We start from the raw sequence: 10,449 nt of genomic DNA, 5'->3' as shown, positions 1-10,449 counted from the left end.
ACTGTTTCTTATTTCTGTTTTAGAGTCCGGCCCTTCACATAACATACAGAAGGCTGGACTGAGGACATAAACAAAGCATCGAGAAGAGACAAGTGTGGGTTTGTAGCTTTGAGCCATTTGTGATTGATTTCACCACACATTTCCTCTGAACTGCTTCGGGTAGAGTTAATGTAGTATGTGCTCTTTTTCATCTTTTTTCAGCAATGGGATACATTAAATGAATATATGTCTTATTTACTGTAACGTCTGGACTTTTGATCAAAATTAAAATAATGACCTGCAGGAAGGGGATCATTTTCCAGAGGAGATGAAAATGTAAGTCAAAGCATTGAGGAAAAACATAATGGAATAAAGGATATTGTTAAATAAAACATGAACATTAATAAATAAATAAACTAGAAGTGAGGGGGGCTTTGCCTGCTTGTCTGAACAAATCAGTGAGTACAAATGGGGGCTTTCTGTATTTGCTTGAAGGCATGTTTTTCCTATGACTCACAATCCCCAGTGAGTATTATCCTTAATGCAACCAGACACTTCAGTGTTAGCATTAGTTTAATTCATGGCAGTTTCTTTTTTTTTTTTAAATGGTGATTACTGTTTATTTTCACCCTGGGCTTTCATAGGTTTTCTGCAGTGACACTTTACAATAAGGGTCCCTTAATTAATGTTAGTTATTACTTTATAAAGCAGTAATTAACAGTTTAATAATAATATTTGAATCATTATAATGTATACATATCATTACACAACATTAGCAACCCGACAAAACAAAGCAATTACTGAACTGTAATGCTTATGGAGCATTCCTATACATTTATTAAGGTTTATGTCAGCTTATATGCTCAATAATGCATTAACTAAGGTTAATTAAGGGGCCTTTATTGTAAAGTGTTACTGAATTGAGTAAAAACTCTTCTATGCATCCATCTACGAGACTTCAAATCCCACAATGCAATGTACAAAACCTTTCAGACAATATCAATATCAATAATAATAAATTTTATTTCTATAGCGCTTTTCACAGATAAAATCACAAAGTGTGGTACACTTGTGAATAAGAGAGTTTAGAGTGGAGATAAAAACAAACTTTCGAGTGGCAATTACAACCTTTTTCTCATTTCTTTTCGAGGAAATTATCTTCGATTTATTGATTAGGAATCAGATATCTATATGTACTATAATTTACCTGATAAAAAATCTTTATCTCCAGCAGATTTAATAACTGCACTGCGGCATAGGAAATGTTAAATAGTTTTGTTCCAATCATTTAGCATATCTAGTAAAAGTTTAGCAGATAATATAACCTTATTGTTGCCTTATTAATTATCGCCACTTACTGACATTTCAGGATTTACAAGGATCAATAATGTTAACGTCAAATACTGCAAAACAAAAACCAGTGTAAAACCTACATTTTTTTCACACTAACATGTTCCACACCCTGCTTGTAATTCAGTTTTATGAAGCGTTAAACAGTAAGAACAGTAAGTAGAACCTTGGTTTCATGAAGCCTTTTGTGATTTCCTACAACAATTTCCTTTTTAAGCTCAAACAATGTTTGTAATTTTACTTTAGTACTTTCTGGCAAAACCGGCAGTGGCAACAAAACTCATTAATATGCAATTCTCAAGATTATTAGTTTTCCATTTAGGATGGAAATGAACTTTCAGTTTGACAATAAAGGATGTTTAGGAACAAATCTCGTGGAGATAAAGAAAAAAAACACTTGTAAACCCTGAATGCATTAATAATTTGGCTCTTGATCATTTTAAAGATAAGGTTTCCTCTGCAAAACACTTGATGCCCAGGTTTAAACCAGACATTTAAATCCTATTTTTTTTTTTTTTTAGCATAATTGCAAAGAATAAAGGTTGCGAAAGCTATTACAATAAAAGATGTTTCCTTAACACATGTCTCTACTCCCACATCTACGTAAAAAAGTGCTTATAAATTCTTCTAATAAGGATTGTCTGAGCATAAAACCTTTCTCTATGGATACATAAATCCATCACTGGATCATTTGGTTGCTCCCATACATTCACACAAAGAATGAGCGCCGCTAAAATCATTAAACCTTCCTGACTCTTAGTGCACGGGCAGCATCTTTAAATGAGCAGAGAGGGGAATTTACCTCAGTGATCAAAGGGTACGGTAATTCACGGCGGTTCTTTGTGCGTCACACTCTTCAGCTCATGGAAGGTCAATTTAGTGTGAGAACTGTGGAGAAAGGGAAGTGTTTTCATGCTGTATAATGAAACAAAGAGGGAGAAAGAAGTCTGGTGCATGGTTGGTGCCAATGTTATCCTGTGGGTTTGTTAAATGCATCAGTGCCCGTGTGGGCGGCCATCATTTTTTGGGCCAGTTTGCTATCAGTGCATTGGTAAAGAAATACAGAAGATTGGCGTCACTTAACTGCATCAGTTCTCAACAGGGACGGCCAGACCAGCCCACGTTATCACAGGACACCACGTAGAAACCGTTAATAAGTCAGTGATGCTCAACACGTGGCTTTTTACGTCTTCATTTTAATTATTATTCCACCAGAAAACCTTAAAAGGGGGAAACTTTTTAACCCCTTTCTACCTATTTCCTTTGGCCATTTTGTAACTTCCTTTGTCCTATTTCTGCCCCTTTTCAAAAAGTTCAACACTTTTTTCAGACTTTAGCTCCTTTTGCCAAAAAACACCTTTTTTTCATATTTTTTGTCCATTTTTGCAAGTTCAAATTTTCACCCAAATAAATTAACTTTTGCTCAATAAATACTACTTGTTTCCTTTTGTTTACCTACATTTTCCCTCCTTTTGTTCCACATTTTTGCCCTTTTTGACTATTGTTTGCTACATTTTGCTCATTAAATACCACCTCGTTCCTCTTTATTTGCCCATTTTTTGGCCACTCTTGACTGCTTTTGGCTCATTTTAGTCACTTTTCACTCTTTTATTGTCACGGTTTTGCCACTTTTGGATGATTTTTGGCCACCCGTTAAAATGTCTGCCTCCACTTGCTCTTAAAAAACAAAAAAGAAGAATAAAAAAACCTAGCGGACCGGACTGGCCCGCTTTGGGTTGACAACCTACGGGGACGATGCCCGGTATGCCAGATGACCAGTCCATCCCTGGCTCTCTTTTTGAATTATAAACATTGAATGTGGTCAAATTGATCCCAAGGATAATATGAGGGTTAAACTATAAAATTAAAGTTTAAATTAGATGCCAGTTATTTATATTACCATTCAAAGTAATTGATTTTTTTCCTGATTTCTTTTGGTGGTTGGCAGTGGACGTTACTGGCATTTGTTGCAACAACATAAAGCAAAACTGACAATAAAGCTGACTTTAAATACTGATGCTTTAAATGCTTTAGATTGTTTGTCTTCTGACTGTTTTGAGCACCATGCATTTATTTGAAACCGCTGTTTGAAACTTGTTTCTATCATTAAGATATGATTTTAATCACACACACACACAAAAAAAAAATACAGTTTGATAAAACTGAAACACTTAGAATTAAACTTACTGGTTTTACATATTTAATAACCAGGAGATAATTTTTGAAATTCCAACATCTCTTTTAAGGAGTGTCCTGGCTGAGGACATACTGTATATTAAAGGGTAAACAACAGAACATTAAAGTCAACACAGACCAGGAACCGCAGAACAAATATTAAAGGGGATGAGAAACGTTATCCTTTTCTACTCTCTTCTGATCTAGTTTACACCATATTCCAAACAGACAACCAAAAACTCCAACTTCTTTGGAACATAAATTCAAAGTTTACATTACAGTAAACTGTAGAACAATGTTATATTATGACTAGAAACAGAGGAAAATAAGTCACTTGGATACTAGCCTGGCATCACACTTGGTTGATTAGTGTTCTCTCTCCAATCAGTGAAACTGCTGCTACTCAAAACCTGCCCACCTCTCTGTCAGGGTCCAGGTATTTTTGGACATGTTTTCATGATTTCTTCAACATACTTCAGGGCTGTTACCAGCACAATTTGTTCTCACAATATATTATTAAGGGAAAGTTAAATGTTCCAATTTCAACTTTGAAATGACTGCCAGCTAACTAACTGGTTAGTTTTAATGGGTAAACACTGCCTGACCGAATGTTGAATATTCTTCTGGCTTTGCATTTTATATTTGCTCACAACACATGATTGCACTGATATCTTAAATACCAAAGGTGAAAGTAATGTTATACAAATACTCACTTTACTGTAATGCATCACTTCAAAGCCGACCAATCAGATTAAACGTAAAGCAGCAGTTATTTTTCTCAGTTTTAGGGTTCACAAATGTTGCTATATACTTAGAGCCTGAATTTTTTTTTAAATTAATTTTGAATTTAATCAATTGGTGTTATTTTATTTTAGAAAAATAATTGTACATTTTGACATAATTTTTATTTTATACAGATGCCTTTGTGGAAAATAAAACAAGTTCTATACATGAGATGTTTACTGTATGCAAAGGAACCGTAGCAGGATTTATTACCAAAAGTAAATGTGGAAGGTGAAAGTAACTAGTAACTTTTACTTTGAGTACTATTTAATTGAGCTACTTTTTACTTGCACTTGAGTATTTTATGTATAACTTATTTGTACAAGTTTTAAGCAAAGCAGATTCTTCATTTGTAGCTGTAAAAGTGGATGTTGAGTCACACATTACATGAGGCAGAAAGCTTACTTTGATGTCAGTTTTAATACTATGAATCCTTTATACTGTACATGCCCGCAGAGAATTCAAGCGTATAAGGTACATGTCCTACTTTACGATATCCAATTCACAGCTGCAGGCTTGTTAAAAGAATACATAAAATGATGCAGTCAATAAACCGTTGACTAATTTTTGTTACTTTAATAGAGAAGCACTTCACAAATGGTCCATTAGTACTTGATTTTACTAAAGCATCATTTAATCTTTTTGTTGTTTGCAGAAAAACACAATGGATTTCTGCGACATTGTTTTCAGCAGAGCCATTAAAACGGTGCAGCAAACTTATCGGATTATCCAGCCCGAGCAGCTCACAACTCAACCATCAAGACGCCTTGGAAGGTGTTTGTGCCTCCCTTATGTTCTTCCATCACTGCTGACAATAAACAACTCGCCTGTGCCGGGGGCCAGTTCAGAGTGCCGCTGACGACAAAGTCTTCCCAAAGAGGCAACGTGGTGATGAAATACAACAGCAGGCTCTAGATGATGATTTCACTCACACTTCCTCCCACTCTTAATTTTTTCGTCACAGACGACCCCTTGAATGACACGTTGCTCGCCATCCCTCGGCCCCTCACATGTTTTCTGTGACAGAGACTTTAGCCAAATGCCCAAAACAAGCTGCTGATGACTGACAGGCTCTTTATCACCACTACATGTCACAGAATTCCCATTAAAGAGGGACATGAGGATTGGATTATTTATTTGTGGGTATGGCACGACAGGGTGCAGATTCCTACCAAACCATCACGACAGTATAACTTAATAGAATATGAGTCACCTATTATGAACATTACAGTCTTTTTTATAGCAACAGAGATAACGCTATCAACTCCGAGGCCTTTCGACGTTCCCTACACACAAAACTCCAACAATGTGTATTGAATAGATACAACATAATTAGTGATAACTGGTTGAGCCCCGCGACCCTGTTAAACGGGAATAAGCGGGTATGAAAATGGATGGATGGATGTATGGATGGATAACTGGTTGAGTTTTTTGGTAACGCTTTATCAGAAGGGGTATACATAAGGCTGACAATGCGCTGTAATGACACCCATCATTAGCATTAACAAGGTGTCGTGAAAGCTGTCATTAAGTGTTGTTCGTTACCCTAACCCAGGGGTCTGCAACCTGCAACTCTGGAGCCTCATGTGGCTCTTTGACTCTTTTGCAATGGCTCCCTATAGCTTTAAAAAAAACTATTCAAATGAAGAGTTACTTTTTTTTTTTTACAGAAGCTATTAATGATTAATGACAAATAAAATCAAGATATAACAATTTGTTAACCTAAAATAAATCACGTTGTGCAACGACTCAGCACCTTCCTGCTTGCCTGACTTAATCAGTTCATCTGTATCCATGTGTTCATTGCCCTGAAGCTGGACACAGTCATTCCATCGAGAAGAGAAGAAAGCACTACTATTCTGCACACCTCCATAAGTACTCACTTCACCTGCACCCACTCCTGCTTTCAACCCAGCATTCTGAGAGAGAGAGAAAGAGCAAAGCACGATATGACGTGGAGATCCAAAGGGAGAATTTGAGTTTTAGTTCTGTTTACTGGGAGGAGGACCAGTATGATTCAGCTTAGTTCCTGTTGGCTACTTTACAGCCTTCCCTTATTTGCTATTTGTCTTGTTCTTGCTGTATCCCAGCTTTTGTTTATCTTCAAACTCTTCTATCTGCCCCAAATCATAATTCAAATGTGAAGTAAAACAGATAAACTAAAGGTAGCACCACGACTAGAGTCCTTTGATATACGGTAAATGGTTTAATTGAAAAATAAAAAAAAGCACAAAGTAATGGTTGTACAAAGTAATGGTGCACAAAAATACAGTAATTCCAATAATTGCAGTTATTTGCAAATCAAATGGTGTATAAAAAGCACATTTGAGACTTTTGCTCAGCATTGCTCCAAGATTACCTGTAATGATTGTGTTCTTTTTGTGCCTGAATCTAAAAACTCCAGTAAGTACTTCTACCTGGACTCGTGACATCTTGCTTATTGTGCAGCCACACCCTCCTTTGGTAATGTTCTCCATCATTTCCGAGTGTTAATTACGATAATTCTTCAACGGAAGTCATTTTCCGAGAGCCACATGCAATTTGTGTGGCGTCCAGACGCACATAATAATAATAATAAAAACACAAAAAAAAAAAACCCCAGCAAAAATACAAAAAATTTCTCAAAAAACACAAATTAACTCCAAAACTCAGAAGAAACCTAAAAAATAATTACAGAAAAATAAACAGAACGAAAACACAAATGACTCCAAAAATGCAGAAAATGACAGTCATAAGCTACAAAACAACATACTAAACACAGAGTGACATGGAAATATATACAAAGCGAGAAATACACAGAATGACAAATGCAAAATGATCAAACAAATGCAAATAACAACTCCAACAATATTCAAACAAACACAAAATGTGCATAATAAAAACAAAAACAGACTAAACCCATTATTGTACCCTGCATTAATTCTTCAGATTGGTCCGTGTGCTAATGCTGAGATGATATTCTTACTGTATATTGTGGCCCTTGGGTCAGAAAATCAATTTTTTGTGGCCCCCATTGTGATCAACACAAGGCAACAAATAATTCATTGCACATATGGTGACAGTTGAGGCTGACGGCCTGGCTAGTGGCGTCAACTGACCCTCCTTTCTAAGTTAAAGCATCCTAATACTGACAAATCTGTGACGTAAAATAATATTGTTGTGCGTTTATCTAATGTTCTGACTGACAATACAAGCCTGCTTTAAAATATACACTAATAAGGAAACCAAATGCAGCTGTTGACACGATTTTTGTTCCACTGACAAGCGGCTGAGTCACACCTGCCGCGTTCTACACTATGAGCACCTATCACGGTACTAGTTTAGTTTGTTTGTTGCTACATCATAAGTAGTGTTTTGGGTCGCATATTACAAAAGTAAGAAGTTACATAAAAAATGACTTTTTCAGTAATTAAGGAATATAACACATTACTTACACAAAATATGGTAATATATTAGTCATTGCTATTCAAGTAACTCGAGTCACAAACTCTCCCCAAATAATATGCACCAAATCAAGTTGGACACTGGTGTATAAGATCTGGAGGAGCATGTAGTCAACATCAAAACAAAACACGAGAGAATGGAGCAAAGAGAAGGAAAAGGAAATCCCTGAATGCACCCCTGCTCGGCGGCATCGCGACCATCTCAGTCCATAACTTGCCAAAGGTGTTAAGCAACTGAAAGTTGTGTAACTCAGCAACATTCTTGAAACAGCAATATGTAGCACAAAACACATTACATTTTAAGGCTGCAACTACCAATACAGAACACATTACAACCTGACTGATCAGAATTTACAGTCGTGGAAAAATTGACTCCCAAAAAGCAACAGAGTATGACTAGGGGTCCATCCCACCACCAGCACCACTCCATCCACCCGGCAAGGATTTTGTGAGCAGTCCAACTTAGATAACAGGACAATCACTCTTTAATATGAGGGTATTTAGAACACAGTTACCTCAAACAGACAAATATTGACAATCACAGTACCTTTGTACCTCAATTTGAATTCGATCCATATACCAAGAAAAAGGAGTTTAACAGTCAGCCATAACAAGAGGACCAAGTTAATATTATCCTTATACCACAGCCATGCATTTTTCAACGTGCTGTGTATACATAATTACAATTGCGATAACACATCATCAGTAGGGTGAAGTTACGGAGATGCTATTGAAATCTCAAACTGTTCATTTCCACCCACCATCTCCCACTCATGTGTCGTATAACCTCACATTAACTTTTCATTCGCTTCAAATATCACTGCTCCTCTTTGTTCGTCCACTCTGACAAACGTCACATGAGATCTTGAGACCTAATATTCATCAGGTGCAATAACATTTGTTTACCGTGACGCACGTTCTGAACTTTGCTTTTATCCTGAAATGAATAAGTCACCTGCAGAAATCAGATTGGTTTGACCTTCATTGGTTTCTCGTTCAGGAGCTACACTTTTTGTTTTCTAGCCACGCTTTCCTCAACTTAGGGAGTCAAGACCGAGACAAGTTGAGACCATAAAAGTCAATTACCATGAAAAGGTTGAACAGTTAAAGAGCATTCTCTCCATAGTTTTTTTTTTTTTTTTGAAAAGTACTTTTGAGAGAAAAAAAACAGGGTCTCTGGCAACTCTTTCAAAGCACAAAATGCAAGTAATTTTTGGCCAGAAATAAGATTAACTGATGTCTGAGTTTTTGCAGGTATCTGGCCGATAAGGCACATGATTTCCAAAGAGGCAGAACCATCAGTGAGCTAACAGTAAATGTTTTAAGTGAAAATCCAACATTAATTAATCAGGAACAGTTATTCTCCACATTATCACATTAATGAAGTTGAAGAATAGGTGATCAGAGTTGGTCCCGACTGGTCTTGATGGAGAATTCTGAGTACAAAACTGAGACAACACTGAGTAAATAAGCTTTCAGGTCTGAGAGAAGGCCTGACCTGCATCCGAATACTCCCTCCTGCCTCTTTTCCTATCCACTTTTCCTTAACCCCGTGATGTCATCCACGGGTTAAGGAAAGGTGTTAGGAGACTGCCTAAAGGAGTTAAGGAAAAACGATCACAATGTTTTGACAATCAGACGCACTTCCACTCGGTACCGTAATAATCCGACTGTGACAAAGGTTAGTGATATCTGTCGTGGTGAAAAAAAACTACAATTTTCCAAAAATGAACTACTAAAAGCGCATTTATAACATTTTCTCTTGTGCCTCTAACCACTAATATAATCTCAAATATCACAAGGTTTGAATGTAAATCAAAGGAAAAGCGGCTACCAGGCTACGAGGAACAAAAGTTTAACTAATAGGGGATGCTCACACTCACCTTCCACTCAGAAATCAACATTAATCCAAAATAAGTATGATTTTATGAACTTGTTACACTTATGCAAGATATACGCCTACATAATGCTGTAGGCATATGTACAAGCACACAAAGCATTCCTAGGTGAATGAAATATGTTGAATAACCCCCTGCAGGATGTTTTACCAAAAGGCTTGAGGGGCCACAACATAAACGATGCCAGACAGAAATCAAAGGCTGTCAAAGTATTTATTAACAAAAGTTCTTAAAAGTACCAACAGAATAAAATAAAAGGGACTGGAGACGCTGGCCAAACTAAACAAAAGTAGGGAGGACACTGGGCCGACCCTATACAGGGCCATCGTCCCAGCGTCCACCCTCTAAACTACAAAAGATGCAAAAGACTAAAACTACATAAAGACAAAAACAGGACTACCAGAAATCTCCAGGCCAAACTAAAATAACAAACTGACAGGACCACATGTCTGCTGTGGTCTGATGTTGTGCCTCTCTCCTGCTGGTCCTCTCAGTCCTTTATACAGCTCCTCCCCCCTCTCCACCTGATTGCTGATGTGAATCAGGTGTTAAGGTGAGAGGGAGGAAGGGCAGGCTGAGAGGCCATAAGACACCAGCTTGAAGAGCTCTGTTTTCAGTCATCGTAAGTTTCCCATGAACGCTTGGAGGAGTGGGTCCCTTTAAATGTTGCCGCATTACGGGGCAGCATTATCTTGTCTCCTTTGGTAAAGGATGAATCAGGGTTTCCTAGGCTAAAGGAGGTTATAAAGGAAGCAGTGAGCCTCCTTTACTTAGCTTTAAGAGAATTGGAATGCTCCTTATCATGGCCGCCACTTTAACAC

The sequence above is a fragment of the Gouania willdenowi genome, chromosome 11 (assembly GCF_900634775.1).
Source record: "Gouania willdenowi chromosome 11, fGouWil2.1, whole genome shotgun sequence".
Taxonomy (NCBI): Eukaryota; Metazoa; Chordata; class Actinopteri; order Blenniiformes; family Gobiesocidae; genus Gouania; species Gouania willdenowi.
Note: the sequence above shows the minus strand (reverse complement) of the source record.